Raw genomic sequence first — 20342 nt, 5'->3', positions numbered from 1 at the left:
ATCTAATATATTAATTTCTTCTTTTAGTTTGGTGTTTGAGGAGGAACTAGAGGACCTAGAGGAGCTAGAATTCGTTCTAAAAAAGGAATCAATGAGAAATGGAACTGAAAAAAAACAAGTAATTTTATAATCCTCTTCCCTTTGGCACGGAATCCTTCAGGATCCATGGAGAATAACTATGTTTCTAGGCTGATTATAATAAAGATAATACAGATCTATAAAGTTTAGATCTACACTTTTGAAACTAGTTATCTATGACTGACTACTATATTTCCAAACAAATTATAATAAAGGTAGTATAGATCTAATCTTTTGAGCACTTCACCGCCCTGGATTTCGGACCTTAGGTACCTTAACAGTCCTACAGGTCTTAATAGCCTCTAGCTCTTACTGCCTGGACCGGTGGTTGGCAATTATAGGTTCCATATTTATTATACAGATCTAAGTTTATAGATCAATACTAACAATATTATAATATGTTTAGAAAAATAGTAATTACTAAACTAACTAGTCCATCAGAAAGATCTAAGGTTATAGATATATACTAGCAATATCATAATAAGTAAAGAAAAATAGCCATCACCCCATTTCCTCCTCTAGCTCTGATACAGGACGGGACAAGGGGTTAGCCCCTAAACCAAAAAAATAATGAACAAGAAGAGTAAAATAGTGGGTCGCAGTCGGACTACAACTAATAGATTAGGGGGTATAACCAGCCATAAACAAAATATATAAACAAAATATGTAAAACAAATAAATGAATAAATGAATTTGATCAAACTCATTGATCTATTGAATTTGATCTATATATACATGCACTGTACACAATTCTGCCCTGTTGAATATTAAACATATATATATAAATCCTGTTGTCCAATACGAAAATATTTTTTCTTTTCCTCCTTTGGGAAATCCAAAAGAGAAGAATTGAATTAGGGAAATGATCAAGAGGGGGGCTAATTTTTCTTTTCTTGAATTTGTTTCCATAAATTTTTGGTTAGCATTACAGATTAATAATTTAAGACTCCATGTATCTTAAAGTTGATGTTGTTGTCATCCTATTCTTCTAGAAACATCACAGCTGAAATTAGTAAAGCAGAAGAAATATTATATGCTTGTGAGAAGTATTGGTTAGAAGAAAAAGGTTAATTAAATTGCATCATGTCAGATTGTGAAAATTAAATTGTGGTAAACTCTATTATTAGCTTTACAATTAATCCTCTCAACTACTGCACAATGTGACTTATTCACTTGGCAAACTTTCAAAATTTAATTTGCAGCAAATCCTGAATTGTCCTTTAATGGCGGTTATCATATGCTAGCAATACCAAATTACGTTTTATTTTTTCTAGTACACAACAAATAAGTAAATCTTTTGTTTGTAAATTTGAACATATTGAAAATAAACAGAGCTAAAAAAATTGCGAAAGAAAATGTTACTTGAATGCTTGTTTCGACTCACCTCTATACGTTAGTGAAAAAGAAAGTTACAATGAAAAGGAAACAAAGTTGCACTTTAGGCCTTGCTCTATCAAAAGTTTAGAATTCATACCCCATTAAGTTTTATTTTTACCCATGGAAACTTTGCCAACACACTGGTACAAAATGTTCCGATGCTACACTTCCATTTTCTATTGTGAAGCTGTGCAAATTGCTTTATACCCATAAATCAAGAGATACCTATAAATCATTATGGTTCTCACTAATCATCAAACAACAAAAGTTTGCCTTGCGAAACCCCGAATTTTTTTACCTTCTTTCCAGGCTTGTGACTATTTAAAATTAAGTTCATAAATTTAATCAGTAGTTCAATAAGTTTGTTTAAGTCTTCAAAAAATTTTACTGATGTTACCTTTTTGTCTCCATCACTAATGGATAATGGAGTAACTAAATAGTATCCCACTTTGCCTCGACTACTAAAAGATAGTGGGAACCAACTATTTCTAGAATAGTTGGCCACCACGTATCTTGTGGAGTGGAAGAGGCAAGGTTTGAACCCTTGACCTCCCATCAAAGTTTCCACTTAATGTGGCTTTACTTAGATTCATATGAGTGCGTAATGCATCCGTACGGTCCGATGGTGGTGCAGTCCCCATCATTCTCCGTGACCCAAAGAGTAGGTGTAGATAAAAAAAAAACTAATGGATAGTGGGAGTGGATAACTGAATTCACGTGCTAAAAAAATATTAAACTAACCAACTTAGTATAAGTAACCCTTACTTGACAACATGACTCCATTTACTATGTTTATATGGTTTAACGGTGGTTTAGTTTCCATCGTTCTCCATGATCCAAATAGGTTATAGTAAGAGTTGGAGTAGATAAAAAAAACTAATAGATAGTGGGTGGATAACTGAATTCACGTACTCAAAAAAAAAAAATTAAACTAACCAACTTAGTATAAGTATCCCTTACCTGACAACATGACTCCATTTACTATCTGATAAACAAGCGTATTATAGAAACCTTTGATAAACTTGCAATCATCCAAGTGGGAAGGGAAGAACACAGAGGAAGAAATAAGGACAATCTTCAAAGGGAATTTGGCTTCAGACATCGACCAAGTTTTTGATTACATATTTCAATAACTTGGTTATCATATATAATTTGCTTCAGTGCTTACTTTTACAGAAACGAATAACTTATACTATAATTATTGCTTATACTACTCTCTTGTCATGAAGCAGAGATTTAAATTGAAGAATTAAGCTGAAGGCGTGTTTTCCATGGAAAAGTCGTGAAATGTAATGGAGAGGCGCATCAGAAGGCATGGAGTCAGAACCACGCTTTCACTAGAAATTAGCTCAAGAAATGTGAGTTTAACAGCAATGGTCCTGCAATAGAATTTGGCACAAGAAGGCCACATGTCCAAGCTAGATCGGTAGTGTAGAGGAGTTAGTTATTAGTCCTAACTTTATATAGGGAGATTTAGTGATGGCATAGGTAGAGAATATTTTATAATTAAATAAATTTGGGATCATTCCCAGTCCATTTTCCCTTTCCCCATGTTTTCCTTCTTTCTTATTCATCTTCTTTCCTATTCTCGCCATTTTCTGTAACTACATTTGCTCTTATCAATATAATATCATTGAGTTGGTTTTTGGCCATTTATGTGACGACCTCACCTCCCCCTAGGGCATACCCAAAGGTTTGGCGGAATGCCTACCTAACTCTCGCCAAGACTCACTCACTAACATTCTTGAAATAGCCGTTCCAGCTTCGAAATTAACATAAAAGTTCCATTTCCAACCAACCATTCAAACGTAATTTACAATCCAAGAGTAAAATATAGGATTACATTTCTAAAGATTCCAAATACATCTCATCTACAAAAGTACAAGTACGAGAGATTATATGCACTAGTTCACGGCTACTTGCTCCAGCCTCCACCCCTGTAAGGAAAACAACTAATGGGATGAGCTAAAAGCTCAGTGAGGTTCTCAAACAAGCAATTAGGTAGAGAAACCATGGAAGTATGGCATTTAACAGTTTGAACACTTTGCACAATAATAAACAGTCATTCAAGAAATAAACATTCATTCATTGGAAGGATAAGTGCTCACTTGGAGCCATTCATTCAGTCATTCAGTCGCCAACTATTTCCCTTATTCCTCCGTCATTTGAAAACATTTGCAAGTGAAAACTCCTTTAGTATTCATGTCATTCATTCATTGATTTCATTGTATTGAATTCGCTGGCCAGTTCTCCACCAGCCTTCGTGGTAATACTCGAGTATACCAAACATTGTCCTAGGGTCACCAGCCGCCCGATCGAGTCTGCTTCTGGCTCGAGTCAATTGGCAACGAAGGGCAACGGCCCAATTCAGCCAAAAGGCTTACATTCATGCACAAGTAGCATTCAATCATTGAAAACTCACTTTTGCTTGGGTCGAGTGCGATAAAGTACACACTTACCCATCGAAAATCCATTTAGCAATCATTGGAAAGCATTTAACATTTCGGCAACATTCACAACATTTCACATAGTCATTTAAAGCATACACATGCAAGGAACACTTACTTTTTAAAGTAGACCAAAGCTAAACATTCGACTCCGGGTCATGCTCGTTCCCACCGTTAAACCCTAAAAGTAACCAAAACAAGATATCATGGTCAAATTATTCAAAACTTAGGTCAATATGGTGCTCACTTTAGCCTTAATCATGAGCCATACACCTATCTAAATTGGGCCTCTCAAAACACAAAACTCAAAGACAAATTTGAAAGCCAATCGAAGAATGTCCAACTGCATTCTAGGGCTATGAAGTACACTTGTTTAAGGCAACAAAACCATCCAAAATCACACCAATTAAAGTTTAAAACCTAGAAAAGTTTTCTCGAAGTTTTCCAAGTTCCACTCAATTCAATTGACAAAATTTTCCAGCTTTGGCGACATTCTTTGAAAAAGTATAACTTGAGTTCCGTAGGTCAAAAAATCACAAAACTTACACTATTAGAAAATAGACTCAAAGTACTAATAGAATTTAGAAGACATCTTCATGAAATTCAACTCATAGGTTAGTCAAATGTTCAGTTCAAAATCACTGCTGTCTCATGTGCAAAATAGAACAGTCATGGTTTTTCAAGAAATTTTGTAAATTTTCTGTTATTTATAGGAGTTGAACCAACCCCTGATTTTTACATGGTTAAAAGAGCTATGAGTCTAGTTTCAAATGCAACAAACATAACTCAATTTGGATTTTTCTTCACTAAGATATAACAGATTTTTCAAGACTGCTCAAAGTCTCCTGTGGAAAAAATTTTCAGCAGCACTTCCCCTTATTTTCTCTAATTTCCAGCCATTTTCAAGGCTTCATTCTCACTATAAGACAGCTCCAAATCAAGTTCACGAGGTATAGGATACATAGAGTACTTATTTTAGCCACAAACTAGCTATAATCAATATATACCTAAGTTGGAAAATTTTCTACAAAGGCTGGACTTTTGCCTCTCAAAGCTGGAAATTGTATCTCAAGGTTATAAATCTCCTATTAAAGCTGAAAAATCACATATTGAACCTATAGAATTCATATAAAGGTTAGAAAAATCTCATATCAAAGCTATAAAAACCCATATCAAAGCTGGAAAATTCATCTCAAGGCTAAAAATCGAACATTGAACTAGAAATTGACCATACCCTAGCAACAATTTCACCAAAACCTAGCAAAACCATGAAATCTTCCATGAAATCCTCCAATATCAAGTCATATGTGGATTAAATTGCAAAGTAAGAAGAAAAAGAGGAGTTTCTTAGTATAATACCTCGAAACCCCAAGATAAGATGCAAGACAAGAGGTTTCTTCCTCAAATAACTTCACCACAAACTCACTTCCAAACTTGATGCAAGATTTGTCAGAGTAGATTTGAGTTTTCTCTTGTTTTCCCTCACTAATTGGACAAGAATCAAGGCTTGAACTTGGAGGTTTTCTCTCCCTTTCTCTCCTGATGTTTTTGGCCAAGACAAGCAAAAAAAGAAGATGATTTGGATGATATAAAACTTGGTTGGTCATATAAAGACTTGGTCATTGGTCAACTTTCCATGGATGATGGACATTTGGCAAGAAAAGAAGTAATATCTATCCATTTAGCTTCCTAACATCCAAATGCTCCAATTAGCTTGTAACAACTCTTGTCACATAATTTTTTTTTTACACAAAACTCCTTCTAATCCTCCAATTTATGATACACACTTCACTAATCGCTCACACTAGTATTATGCACTATGAGACTTAACATGTATCACATGAAAAATGCACCAAGTAAAATAAGAAATAGGTTAAAATCATGATTCAACTAATAAAACAACCAAGAATTCAAGGCAAGTAAATGAAATAAAAGAAAATATGTAACTAACTATCGGGTCACAACACAACTTGCAAACGTCTAAAAGTGAGGAAAAATGAACAAAACCCTTTATTTTTCTTGGTCAAAGCTAGGGTTTGAAATCTCTTGTATTAAGATCTCTTTCTTGCCATAAATATCTCGTGCCACAAAACATAAGGCAATCAATTAAAAGAAGCAATAAGGTACAACTGTTCGTTCTCAAGCAAGTAAACCAAAATGAAAGGTATGAAAATTTTGGGTCCTCACAATTTACTTGTCTTCCTATTAATTTTTGTGAAAGTTTATCTTGCCATTTTAGATGTTTATTGTTCCATTCTCCTTAGCCTAGCTTGGTACCATCACAGTGGTATTAGAGCCCAACTACAAGCCATTGAGATGACTAAGACTCAGGAAGAGATGTTGAGGAAGGATCTAACGGAGCTGGGGAGTGTAATGAGAACTTTTGACAATAGAAATGATGGAATAGAATAGGCTGTGAGGACAATGGAACATAGACAGGAGACCACTGAGACGGAAATTAAGAATCTGGATCAAATGTTTGAGGGGATGATGAATATGATGGCACAGATTATGTCCAAACTGAATGATAGGGGAAAGTAGTAGAGGAATGCAGCTCTGGGAATGACCAGATGATGGAGGTGGTCAAAGGGAAGTATGAAAATCCAGAGGGAAAGGGGGGAACTAAATTGCCTAGGATAGACTTTCCTTTGTTTGATAGCGAAAATCCCAGAGAATGGGTCAGAAGAGGCAACAAATACTTCCGGATCCATGGACTAGAAGAAGAGCTGAAATTTGACATTACTCAACTCTACTTTAAAGACAAGGCAGACATCTGGTTCTGTAAGGCCCAAAGACAACCTAAGAGGGGGGTGAATTAGGTTGAATAAAAATACTTTATTGAGTTTATGCACTTTTTCTTTAATAAAAATTTACCTTCTTTTCTAGTAGTGATCAGCCAAGTAAATTTAAAGAAGAGAGCAATGTTGATCAGAAATAAGAGTGTATATAAGCAATGAGAATTTTATTAAACAAAAGGAATAAGATAGAGTATCAAACCGATTGTCTACCAAGCTTTCCTCAAACTTGAAGACCAATCACAAAGATGAGCACCTTCTCTTTGATGAAAAATAATCAACTCAATGTACAATAGAGGGATCACTTCCTCCTTGCCCTAAGCCTCACTTAGTCAAGTTAGGAAGTTTTACTATCACTCAGATAACTCTCAAGAAAGCTACACTATTGAAAATTTCAAACACAAGAGAAGTGCATACACGAACTTCACACTACTTGGAGAACAAATCTTGCTTAGGAGACTATTTTCTAGCTAAAATATCTCTTGAGATCTTGTAAACAAAGTGTGCAAATGTCGCTTTCTGGTTCAGAATCGTTTGTATTTGAAGGGGACCAAAAATGGGCTTCATTAATGCTTCCAACGGATAGAAGGCAGATGAAGAGTCAGCTAGCCGTTGGGGCTGTCGGACGTCCGACAGCTTAACCATCGTCCGATCCCATCGTCCGAAAATCACCAAGTTGTCGTTCGGACGTCCGATGAGATTTTTCGTCCGAAAGCATCTGCGTCCGAACGTCGTCCAGAAAGTCATCAAAATTTTGCGAAATTTTTCGGACGTCCAACGCGATCGATATGCATCCGAAGAGTGCGTCCGATCCTCCCGGACGTCCGATGCTTCCTCACGAGTGTCCGAAGGAGTTTCCTTCTTGATGTTCTTCATCCTTTCGGACGTCCGACATAAGTGCCCTGTTTTTGCTTCTTCTTTTGATTGATTTTCTTTCCTTGACACCTTTGTACCTGATTCTCTAAAAAGCAAAACACTTATATTTGAAGAGAATTAGATAAACATTTCAAAGTGCTTTGTGATCATCAAAATCAAGAATAACATTCTCCCCCTTTTTTATGATGACAAAACAATGGTTTAAAATGAAATTTGATGATTACAAATAGGTTCCCCCTTTCTCATTTGACAAAAGCTCCCTCTTACTTAGTCAATCGTAGAACATGATTACAAATAGGCTCCCCCTTTCTCATTTGACAAAAGCTCCCCCTTACTTAGTCAATCGTAGAACAAAAATTGAAAAACTCCCCCTCACTTGGCTACTTCACAAATTTATTCAATCATCCAGCAACCAACATTTTACCAACTGTCCAGCCAATTTTACCAACATATCTATTCATATCTCTCCCCCTTTTGTCATCACAAAAGTCAAATGGTAAAGAGACATTACAAGAACCAGTATCATGAAAAAGAACTAAACATTCTTAACAAAATATCACAACCATTACATCCACATATCCGTTTTGAACATTACAAGCACCAGAATCAAAGAAACAAAACAAAAATAAAAACAAAAAAAAATCCGATGCAACCATCTAACATCCAGCAAATAGAAATCAGACAAACAGAATGCAAATGATCCTAATAGGGCTAGTGATCCTAAATGGTAAACTAAGTGGATCCAGGAGTCCTTCGAGTAAGCAGATACTGAGAGAGATCCTCCTCCTCAGTGTCTTCATCATCTTCAGCATCTTTACTAACTGGTTTCTTGCCTTTGTCAGATGTGGAAGGATCATGAGGTGCCACGGGAGTAGAGGTGAGGTCGATGGGAGCAGGACTCATAGAGCGAGTAGGAGCTGATGAACTTGGATCATCAGAGCGTGGCTCTTTGCCATGAGGAACTTCCTCAACCACAGGTGGGGGAAAGAGAAGATTCTTTTTATCCAGGAAGTCTGCTTGTTGCTTAGATGACATGGTGAGAATGAGACCATGTTCAAGAAGTAGAACATGTTGTTTAAGATCTCGAAGGAGCTCAACCACTTCAGAATTTGAAGAAGAAGATGCCTTAATGGCAGTCTTCCTAGGATGAATAGAAGTCAGTGCAACAGAGGATGAAGTGTGAAGGGGATCATGTGCAGCCTTAGATCTAGGTTCATTAGACGTGGCCCCTTTATAAGCCCACATATTATCCCTAAAGACAAGATTCTTGCGCTCAAAATAAGCCTTAGTAAAGGCAGAAGAAAATGTTTCTTTGGGACAAACACCAAGGATGGGTACTTTGTAAAACTCAAAAATTTTCTGAAGAAATTTTCCATAAGACAGTTTTCTACGAGAATCAGTGGTAAAGCGAAGTAAAAACTTGCACATGACAAAGCCAAAGTCAATGCGAATTTTTTCTCCAAAACAATAAAAAAGGTACAGCTCCATTTTATTGGCATCTGTCCTATGACCATCGGTAGGCACAAGCAAATTTGAAATGATTGAGAAAGCAATGAGATTCACAAGAGCAAGGTCATTTAGTTTTGCATCAGCAGGGGCAGAAAACTTCTTTTGAAAATAAGACAACATCTTACCACTATCAAAGTGATTATCAGCAGTGGGATGCTCTTCATAAGAAAAGAAATTGGCAATTTTACTTTTGCATCCCGGTTCAATAGCAGTGTTTAAAACAGCATTCACAATCTCAGGATCAAACACTAAATCTACCCCATTTACCCTGGACATAATTTCAGTGTGGTCAGTGCCTTTCCTAAGATTGGCAAAGAATTGATATAGCATTTCAGGGTAATAAACATTAGACATGGAAATGATATGTGACCATTTATGGAATTCAAATATACGCAGAATAGATTCTAAACCTATTTTACGAAATTCAGAGGGATTTATGGTACGTTGAGGAATGAAACCTTCTTGGGATATCCAGGAGTGTTTTTCTTTGGCAGCATCATCAAAGAATGGGGAGACTGTGGTTGATTGGGAGGGCGGTTGAGATGTAGTCCCCTGTCCGGATTCAGGCTGAGCGGAAGGCTGTGAAGTTTGAGCCTTTACTGCCCCCTTTTTGATATGTTTGGAGGATCTTTTGGCCCTAGGAGAATCAGCATCTTCATCCCTGAGTGTGTGTTTGCGTCCGGCAGACACTTTTCCTCCTCTTAGTTTCACCATTGTGTGAAATGCGTGAGATGTATGATACTAATGATGCACACAGTAGTATGGGAGGGAATCACACAAGAATTTTGGGGTAAACTAGCCTTGAAGATGATTGAGCAGAATGGTTATGAGAAAATAGGGTTTGGAGAGAAATTTGGGAACTGTCGAAATGTGATGAGATTTGGTGACAAGATCAGGAAAATGAACTCGCAATGATCCGGAAAAGTTTTTGGTTGAGTCAATTTTGGAGTAAGTGCTTCAGAATAGCATGAATTGAGAGTGAAAGGGGAGACAGTTTTCGTCCGAGTGAGAAGAGAAGAAGAAGAGTCTGAAGCAAATGAGGAGGGAAGTTACTTTAAAAAGTGTACCGTTGCACTGTCGGACGGCCGAACGAAGTCGTGCGTCCGACAGTTTCGTCCGAACAGGTGCATTCTGGAAAAAATAGCTGAAGAACATTATCAGACGTCCGTTCATCTGCTTTCGGACGTCCGAAAGCTTAGAACAGAAAAATTTTTAAGATGATTTTTCGATTATCCCCAATTTTGATCTTAGATGAATGAATTGATCCAGTGGCAAAGCTTTTGTAAAAATATCAGCAATTTGATCTTTAGAACAAACATAATTCACACAAACTTCACCTTTTTGAACAAGATCGCGAATAAAGTGGTGCTTTATATCTATATGTTTTGTCCTAGAATGCTAAATTGGATTTTTGGTCAAATTGATAGCACTAGTATTATCACAGAATATAGGCATGCAGTCATATAACAATCCAAAATCATTCAAGGTATGTTTCATCCATAAAAGTTGAGCACAACATGCACTAGCGGCAATATATTCCGCTTCGGTTGTAGACAAAGAGATTGCATTTTGTTTTTTGCTAAACCAAGAAATTAAGCAATTACCAAGAAAGTGACAAGTTCCACTAGTACTTTTTCTGATAGCATCATGGTACGTGGGCAGGCCAACAATGGCTCGGGTAATCGAGGAGCTGAGGATCACGTGCTCGCCCTAAGTGGACCCATTACTCGGGCTCGCGCAAAGAAACTTCGTGAGCAACTCAATGTACTTATTCAAGCCATACACAAGTCCTTTGAAGGATTCATGCATTCAAGTGAAGGTGGTCGCGGTCCAATAATGAGCATTGAAGCTACACCCGAGGATTAGGGTTTTGCCAAACCCTAATTTCCGTTTTAGCATCATAGTTAGTTATTTCCACATTAGTTGATTAGATTGAATAATTGGCTAAGTGCATATCGCACGTAGAATCGCCAAGGGTAGGATTGCTAATTTACTCATTATTATTTGCTAGAGTGGGCTGCCTAGGAAGGAAAGCCCACGTGAGGCCCAACCCGTCGGGGGTTAAGCCTCCTTTGTTAGGGCCCATATCCACTGCGCCCTTAGTCCATTTTCTACTAGATTAGGGTTTTCACTTATAGCCTATATAAGGCACCATATTACATCAATAAAGGGTAGACACTTTTATGCTAAAAATGTTGAGAGAGTTTTCTCCATAGCTTTCGAGCAAACCTTGAACAACTTAGAGTTATACTCTAGTGTTCTTGTTCGGCTTATCAATTCAAGAATCGCACTTGAATTGTGGCGCCTTCTACACTTGCCTGAGGTTCACTAATTCGTTTGATTACGGGTTGAGATAGTATCAACAAGTTCGTAGTCACGGGGATTAGAGGGGTCGTAGGGTTTCCGCTGCCACCGTTTCTTGCACTCGACGTCAAATCCAACAAGCGATCTTGGGTCGCGAATCTTCTCACCAACGGGATTCGTATCAGCTGGCATCAGAGCTAGCTTGTTGGTAACATCGTTTATCCCTCTTTTGTGTCTTAATTCGTACCTTCCGTATCTGTCTCGTTAGTTAAAAACTGTTGCACATTGCGTCTGTCCGCGAGTTTCTGCCCGCGAGTTCCCTTTGTGTTCAATTCTGGTCATCGTGTTCTGGAGTCTGTCTTGGTGTCGTCTTCGATTCCTGGAAATTTTGGAAGTCAAGTGTGTTGTGTTTGGTTTGGTGGTGTGTGATTCCAGCAATCGTTAAAAAAAAAAAAATTTCTGCTCGCGGCTCTCTCCCAAGTCGCGAAGTGCAGCTCTTGAAGTTGTCAAATTCTGTTCGTATCTAATTGTTGTGTATGGGTTGTTTCTAAATCTGTCTTGAGTCTTTGCCGAGTTGTTTGTTTTCTAGGAAAGTATTGGTGCCTTGTTCTGGAATTTCGTAAGCAAACTTCACGAATTCTTGGAGTTCTTGGAGAGATCCTTGACACTTGAAATCTGGAAATTTGCAGCGAATGCCCTGAACTTATTTGCTGGAAATCTTGCATTGAGTTTAGAACCCTTGAACTCTCTTGACTATTATACCATACCTGGGGCTGGGCTTGTTACGTTTGGGCACCAAGAACCCCACCTACCCGTTGCCAAAAGCCACCCAACAAAATGCAAACAGAACCCAAAAGAAAAAAGTAAAAGAAAAAAAAACTGACCTGGGAAACCTTTGGTAACCGACAGCTCTTTTCACTCGAAGTTGCTGTTGTACAAAAAAAAAAAAACACAGCAAGCAGATTTTGAAAGCAAAGGGGTCCTGAGTACTTTTAGTGATCTGAACATCTCGAAAAGAAAAAAAAAAGGAGGGAATAGCCGCTACAAACCTCCAAACCTGATTGGCTCCTAAAACCGAAGGGACTTCCAACTTCCTCTTGTCTCCTAATTCAAAGCCACCGCTTGCCCAAACTTATCACCAAACTTGGTATCCTTCCCAAGCACTTAGTAAAGGATCCAGTCGGCTGAACATCAAAAAAACAATAAAAAAATAAAGGAGAGGAGACAGCCGCTGGCAGGACTCCTAACCTAACTGGTTTCCAAACCCAATGAGTTCCAAATTCTTATTGCCTTCTGAATTGTAGCCCCACTTGTCCATATTGAGACCCAGGCTTTTCTGCACCTCTGCAAAACAAACACACCCCAAACAGCCGCACCACACCTTGCTACCTAGACAGCCACACTACAAACCAGTCTCCTAAGCAAAACCACCGCCCACTAGCATTTGCTTCCACTTTCGGTTACAACACCTTGTGAGCAGATATCAACTACTATCAAGGGCTAACCGACCCATTCTTGCACATTCCCCACAGAACCAATTCCCCATAAAATCATCAGCCAAGCCCAAGGCAGCCGTAACACAAAAAAAAAACAAAACAAAATTCCAGCAAGCCAAAGTCCATTGAGTCATTTCAGCCTTGAGTCGTTTCTGGATTTGCCCATTGAGTTGTTCATTAAGTCCTGGTCAGTCTTGAGTCATTTATTGTGTCTTTCATTCTCTCCCATTCGAATGCCAAGCATTTGTTGACCTTGGTTGGTAAACGATCCAAAAAATCCAGCAACGCAAAAGGAACCAACTTCCTTGTCGGCTAGGTGTTTGAGCATCATTCTTAATTTTTTGTAGCTTTTGTGTCAAGTCTTTTCTCAATTTTTGTTCTTGAATATATTCTATCACTCCATTCTTAGTGTCCTAATTTTGTTTTTCCAGAAAATTTCCACTCTTACGAACCTCAAATTCTAGCGTGAACTTGATTTTTAAGCTAAATTTGAGCACTTGAGGAGCTCTACTTTCTTCAAGGTTTCGCAAGGGGCTGTGAGAGAATATTTTGGTGAGCTTATTAGAGTGATTTGAGTTACCATATACGAGTGTGAGAGTAAACACTTAGGGAGTGAAGTGACAAAAAAAAAAAGCAAAAGAAAACATTACTTTTTTCCCTATTTCCTTTGCTACTAACCCTTGCAGGTACACTTGAGACTCCATGTCTAGTGGAAACGAAGGAGTATCCCGTCCCATGAACTTTGAACAGATGATGGAGCAAATGGAGAGGCGTTTCCAACGCATGCTAGAACCCATTCAAGATGAGTTGCTGCAACTCCGAGCGTCTGGAACACCAAAAACCTCTAAGTCCTTGCGAAGGCGAAGGGGCGTGGAGGAGTCGTCCGATGGTTCCAATAATGATGATGATGATGAGGAACCTCGAATTCGACCAAGGCAAAGGAACCAGACTGGACCTACCGATGTATTCAAGGGAATCAAGATGCAAATCCCTGAGTTCAAAGGACGGTCCGATCCCGAGACCTTTCTCGAATGGTTATCCAAGATCGAAATGGTCTTTTCTTGCCAAAACTACACCGAGGTGCAAAAGGTGCAATTGACCACCATGGAATTCACTGAGTACGCTGTGGTTTGGTGGGACCAAATCAAGAAGTCTACCTGAGCTTATTCCATGGCTCGAGCTTCGAGCCATGATGCGCACCCGCTTTGTACCTAGACATTACACTAGGGATTTATACCACCGGTTACAAACCTTAGTCCAGGGCAATCGGAGTGTGGATGAGTACCACAAGGAGATGGAGATCCTGATGCTTAGAGCGGATGTACAGGAGGATCCTAAAGCCACCATGGCGAGATTCTTGCGCGGGTTACGACCCGATATTGCTGAACGAGTGGAACTTCAACATTATATGGAGTTGCATGAGCTTGTAGACAAGGCTATTAAGGTCGAGCAAAGGCTCAAGCGGAGGGGTACCACTCGATCGAATTTCGGCAATACCACCTACTCTACCAACCGCCCATTCCAGCCAAGGAATGATTCTCGGCCTTCACCAAATGCTCCTACACCAAAGCCGAGATTCGAGGGAGATAAGGTGGGCAACCCTAGTATTAGTAAGCCGCCCTCTTCTACTCCAAAATTTGAGGAGTCTAGGGTACAAACTAGAGCTCGTGATACTCGATACTTCAAATGCCAAGGTAGAGGCCATATTGCTAGTCAATATCCCAATCAAAGGACTATGATTATGATGCAAAATGGTGAGATCGTGAGTGAGGACGAAGCCGAGTACGAAGGCATACTACCTCTTGACGGAGGTAGTGATGAGGAATCACCAAATGAAGAGGAGTTTAGTGCACCCGAGGGTCATTTTGGGACTGCATTGGTTGCAAGGAGAGCATTAACTGCACGTGTTAAGGAGGACGAGCTTCAACGGGAGAACATCTTCTACACCAGGTGCTTCGTCAACCAAGCACTTTGTAGTGTGATTATTGATAGTGGGAGCTGCACAAATGTAGCTAGTTCACTCATGGTGGACAACTTGAAGTTGCCTACAAGGGATCACCCGCGACCCTACAAACTCCAATGGCTCAACAACTCTGGGGAGGTTCGAGTAACCAAGCAGGTTCTTATATCCTTCCAAATCCATAAATATTCTGATGAAGTATTATGTGATGTAGTTCCTATGCAGGCTAGTCACATTATACTAGGTAGGCCTTGGCAGTTTGACAGACAGGTGACTTTTGATGGTGTGACTAATAAGTATAGTTTCTTGTACAACAGTAAGAAAGTCACACTAGCTCCCCTTTCCCCCAAACAAGTGCAATGGGACCAATTGAAATTGCAACAAGAGTTTGAGAAGTATAGTGCAAAAAGAAAAGAAAATGAGAGAGCCGAGGCAAAAAAAGAGAGAAAAAAGGCTATAGATAGCTCGGCAAGTGAGGTAAAAATTGAGGGAAAACAAATGCTTCTGATCAAAGCCAAGAAAGTGAGGAAGCTAATGAGAGATGAGCAGCCACTTCTTATGCTTGTTAGCAAAGAAGTAGCTCTGAATGTGCATGAACTTGATACTAACATACCTCTTGAGGTTAAGTCTCTGTTGCAGGAATATGCTGATATCTTCCCCGAGGACGTGCCAAGTGGATTACCACCGCTTAGAGGCATTGAGCACCAAATAGACTTCGTCCCTGGAGCTTCTTTGCCAAATCGGCCAGCTTACAAGAGCAACCCGGAGGAAACTAAGGAGTTACAAAGGCAAGTGGACGACTTGCTTGGCAAAGGATGGGTACGTGAGAGCTTAAGCCCGTGCGCTGTCCCAGTCATTTTGGTGCCCAAGAAAGATGGTACGTGGAGAATGTGCACTGATTGTAGGGCCGTAAATGCCATCACGGTAAAGTATCGCCACCCTATACCTCGCTTAGATGACATGCTTGATGAGTTACATGGGGCTGTGTTCTTTACCAAAATTGATCTCAAAAGTGGGTACCATCAAATTAGGATTAAGGAGGGGGATGAATGAAAAACTGCCTTTAAAACTAAGTATGGATTGTATGAGTGGTTAGTGATGCCTTTTGGGCTCACTAATGCACCTAGCACCTTCATGAGGTTAATGAACCATGTTCTGCGTCCATTCTTAGGAAAATTCGTGGTAGTTTACTTTGATGATATCCTAATTTATAGCAAATCTTATGATGAACACCTCGAGCATATTAGGGCTGTTATGGATGTACTTCGAAGAGAGCAGCTCTATGCCAATCTCAAGAAATGTAATTTTTGCACTAATGAGCTTGTGTTTCTAGGGTTTGTTATAAGTGCGCAGGGAATGAAGGTGGATGATCAAAAGGTGAAAGCTATTCAAGAGTGGCCAACACCAAGGTCTGTGGGTGATGTTCGAAGCTTCCATGGCCTTGCGGGTTTCTATAGGAGATTCGTGAGGGACTTTAGCACTATTGCTGCACCCTTGACCGAGTTGATTAAGAAGAATGAGAACTTCCATTGGGGAGATTCTCCAGAACAAGCCTTTCGCGCTTTAAAGCACAAACTCACACATGCACCTGTACTTGCTTTACCTGACTTTTCTAAGACATTTGAGATTGATTGTGATGCTTCAGGTATTGGAGTTGGAGTTGTGTTGAATCAAGGAGGAAGACCTATTGCCTACTTTAGTGAGAAACTCAATGGGGCTGCACTGAACTACTCAACTTATGATAAAGAGTTGTACGCCCTCATTCGAGCACTACAAGTTTGGCAGCACTACTTAAGGCCTAAGGAATTCGTGATACACACTGATCATGAGTCCCTTAAATACCTTAAGGCCCAGCACACCTTGAGCAAAAAGCATGCAAGGTGGATCGCATTCGTGGAGTCCTTTCCGTACGTAATTAAATATAAGGCTGGTAAGTCTAATGTGGTTGCGGATGCACTCTCACGAAGGTACTCTCTACTCACTTCCTTAGATGCTAAGTTGTTAGGGTTTGAACTGATTAAAGACATCTATGCCCAAGATAGTGATTTCGGTGAACTTTACCTTTCTTGCAAACACACTGGGCAAGGTAAATTCTTCATTTCCGATGGTTACTTGTTTTATGCTAATCGGCTTTGCATCCCACATGGATCCATCTGCGAACTTTTGGTACGAGAATCCCATTCGGGTGGCCTTATGGGACATTTTGGGGTTGATAAGACTCTTGCCATGCTGCAGGAGCACTTCTATTAGCCGCACATGAGGAGAGATGTTGCACGGGTGGTGGAGCGATGCTTAGCTTGTAAGAAAGCTAAATCCAAGGTACACCCGTATGGCCTTTACACCCCGTTACCTATTTCTAGTGCACCATGGGTCGATATTTCTATGGATTTTATACTTGATTTGCCTAGATCCAAGTATGGTCATGACTCCATTTATGTGGTAGTTGATAGATTCTCTAAAATGGCACACTTCATTGCATGTCATAAAACTGATGATGCATCTCATATTGCTAACTTATTCTTTAAAGAGATTGTGAGATTGCATGGCATTCCTAGGACCATTGTCTCAGACAGAGATGTCAAATTTCTGAGCTATTTTTGGAAGACACTCTGGTCTAAGTTAGGCACCAAATTGCTATTCTCTACTGCCAGCCACCCCCAAACTGATGGTCAAACTGAGGTGGTAAATCGTACATTAGGTACCTTGTTGCGTGCCATCATAAAAAAGAACTTGAAATCATGGGAAGAATGTTTACCTCATGTTGAGTTTGCTTATAATAGGGCTATCCATTCTACTACTGGTTTCTCTCCATTTGAATGTGCTTATGGTTTTAATCCACTAACACCACTTGATCTAGTGCCATTACCTAGTAATGAGCGCGCCCCAGGTATATCGGGTCTACTTGCGGTTAAATAGAGTAGGCTTCCAATCATACCTCTATAGTGCTTTTCATCCACATGTTTACCTTCTTCATCTTTGTCAAGTTTTGTAGAAGTGCACATTGGAGTTGCAACTTGCTTTGAGTCCTCCATGCCAAATCTTTTCAGCAATTCCTTGGTGTATTTTGCTTGATTTATAAAAATTCCCTCTAGGGCTTGATGTATTTGAAGTCCAAGAAAGAAATTTAATTCTCCCATCATACTCATTTCAAATTCACTTTGCATAATGGTGAAAAAAATCCTTGCATAGATACTCATTAGTAGCACCAAAAATAATATCATCTACATATATTTGCACAATAAGAAGATCATTTAACACTTGCTTAGTAAAAAGTGTGGTGTCCACAATACCTCTTTTGAAACCATTTTCAATCAAGAAACCACTCAATCTTTCATACCAAGCTCTTGGAGCTTGTTTTAGTCCATATAATGCTTTTGAGAGTTTAAACACATGACTTGGAAATTTTGTATTTTCAAAATCGGGAGGTTGATCCACATATACTTCTTGATCAATAAAACCATTTAAGAAGACACTTTTAACATCCATTTGAAACCTTTGAAGCAAGCAAAAGCAAGAAGCATTCTAATCGATTCTAATCTAGTTACGGGAGCAAATGTTTCATCAAAATCAATTCCTTCTTCTTGTGCATATCCTTTAGCAACTAATCAAGCTTTATTTCTTACAACTACACCTTTATCATCCAACTTATTTCTAACTACCCACTTCGTACCAATGATAGGTTGATTTTGAGGTCTATCAACAAGTGTCCAAACCTTATTTCTCTCAAATTGATTAAGTTCCTCTTGCATTGCCAAAATCCAGTTTTCATCCTTTAAGGCATCATTGATATTTTTAGGTTCAAAAAGAGAGACTAAAGCAAAATTGTCTATCAATTTCTTAGATGAGGAACGAGTCTTTACCTTCTCGGATGGATCACCAATTATAAGCTCTCTTGGATGATTTGGCTAAATTTCCAAGCCTTGGGAAGGTCTTTGAATGAATCATCATTCTTGTCTTCATTCTCCTTTTCTTGATCTTCATGAGCTTCATCCTCCATTTCCTTTGCTTCCGGTTTAGAGTTTCCTTCAACTTCAATTGTTAGCTTTTTCATTCTTTCACGAACACCTACATCATCATCCTCACTCGTACTTTTGGAATTAACATCATTAGTTTCATCAAATGTTATGTGTATAGCTTCTTCTATCACAAGAGTTCTTCTATTAAAGATTCTATATCCTCTTTTGTTCTCACAATACCCAAAAAATATTCCTTCATTAGATTTTTTGTCAAACTTACCAAGATGTTCCTTTAAATTCAAAATAAAACATTTACAACCAAAAACTTTGAAATATCCAACCGTAGGTTTCTTATCAAAAATCAGTTCATAAGATGTTTTATTCAAAATAGGTTTTAATAGGATTCTATTCATCACATAACATGCGGTGTTTACCGCTTCAGCCCAAAGATATTTTGGCAAATTACATTCACTCAACATAGTTCTAGCAGCCTCTTGGAGTGTCCTATTTTTCCTTTCTACAACACCATTTTGCTGTGGAATCCTTGCAATAGAAAACTCATGTGTTATGCCATTATGATCACAAAATTCTGGAAAACCACAAAACTTGAATTCCGTCCCATTATCACTTCTAATCCTAACAATTTTTAAACCAAGCAGATTTTACACTTTAGAAAATAATGAAGTAAAATTCTTGAAAGCATCATCTTTATGAGCAAGGAATATCACCCAAGTATATCTAGAATAATCATCAACAATCACAAAATAATATCTCTTACCTCCCAAGCTAGTATTTTGAGTAGGACCAAATAAATCAAGATACAAGAGTTCCAAAGGTTTAGAAGTAGATACACACCTCTTTGGTTTAAAGGAAATCTTTGTTTGCTTCCCAAATTGACATGCATCACAAATTTTATCCTTTTCAAAACTGATTTTTGGCAAGCCCCTAACCAGTTCCTTTTTCAAGATTTTTTTTAGTAATTCCATGTTAAAATGACAAAGTCTCCTATGCCACAACCAAGGATCTTCATTTGAGGCTTTAAGACATTGGAAGCTAGATGAATCAAGTTTATCAAGAACAACAATATAAATATCGTTAAACCTCTTACCTTTGAACACAACATTATATTTAGAGTCAAGAACAATGCATTCATGCTTTTTGAACAACACATTCAAGTCTTTATCACATAATTGACTAACACTAAGCAAGTTATAACCTAAGTTATCAACTAAGAGCACATTATGAACAAAAGTTTCACCATTCTTACCAACATCACCTATTCCAATTGTCTTAGCTTTCACGTCATCACCAAATGTCACCTTTCCACTTGATTTTGATTTTAGCTTTTTGAACAAAGAAGGATCACCGGTCATATGCCTTGAACAGCCACTGTCAATGAACCATTTGGACTTGTTTGAGCCTTTTCCCTGAAAAGAGAGAGTGTTTGGTACCCTTTAACTTTTGGGTCCACAATAATTAGAATTGTGTCTAACTAACCACATGCATCTCATTCCTCTGTTCAGATTTCTTTTCACATAACAATC

Source organism: Coffea eugenioides, chromosome 4, assembly GCF_003713205.1.
Source record: "Coffea eugenioides isolate CCC68of chromosome 4, Ceug_1.0, whole genome shotgun sequence".
Taxonomy (NCBI): domain Eukaryota; kingdom Viridiplantae; phylum Streptophyta; class Magnoliopsida; order Gentianales; family Rubiaceae; genus Coffea; species Coffea eugenioides.
This window is presented reverse-complemented; position numbering follows the sequence as displayed.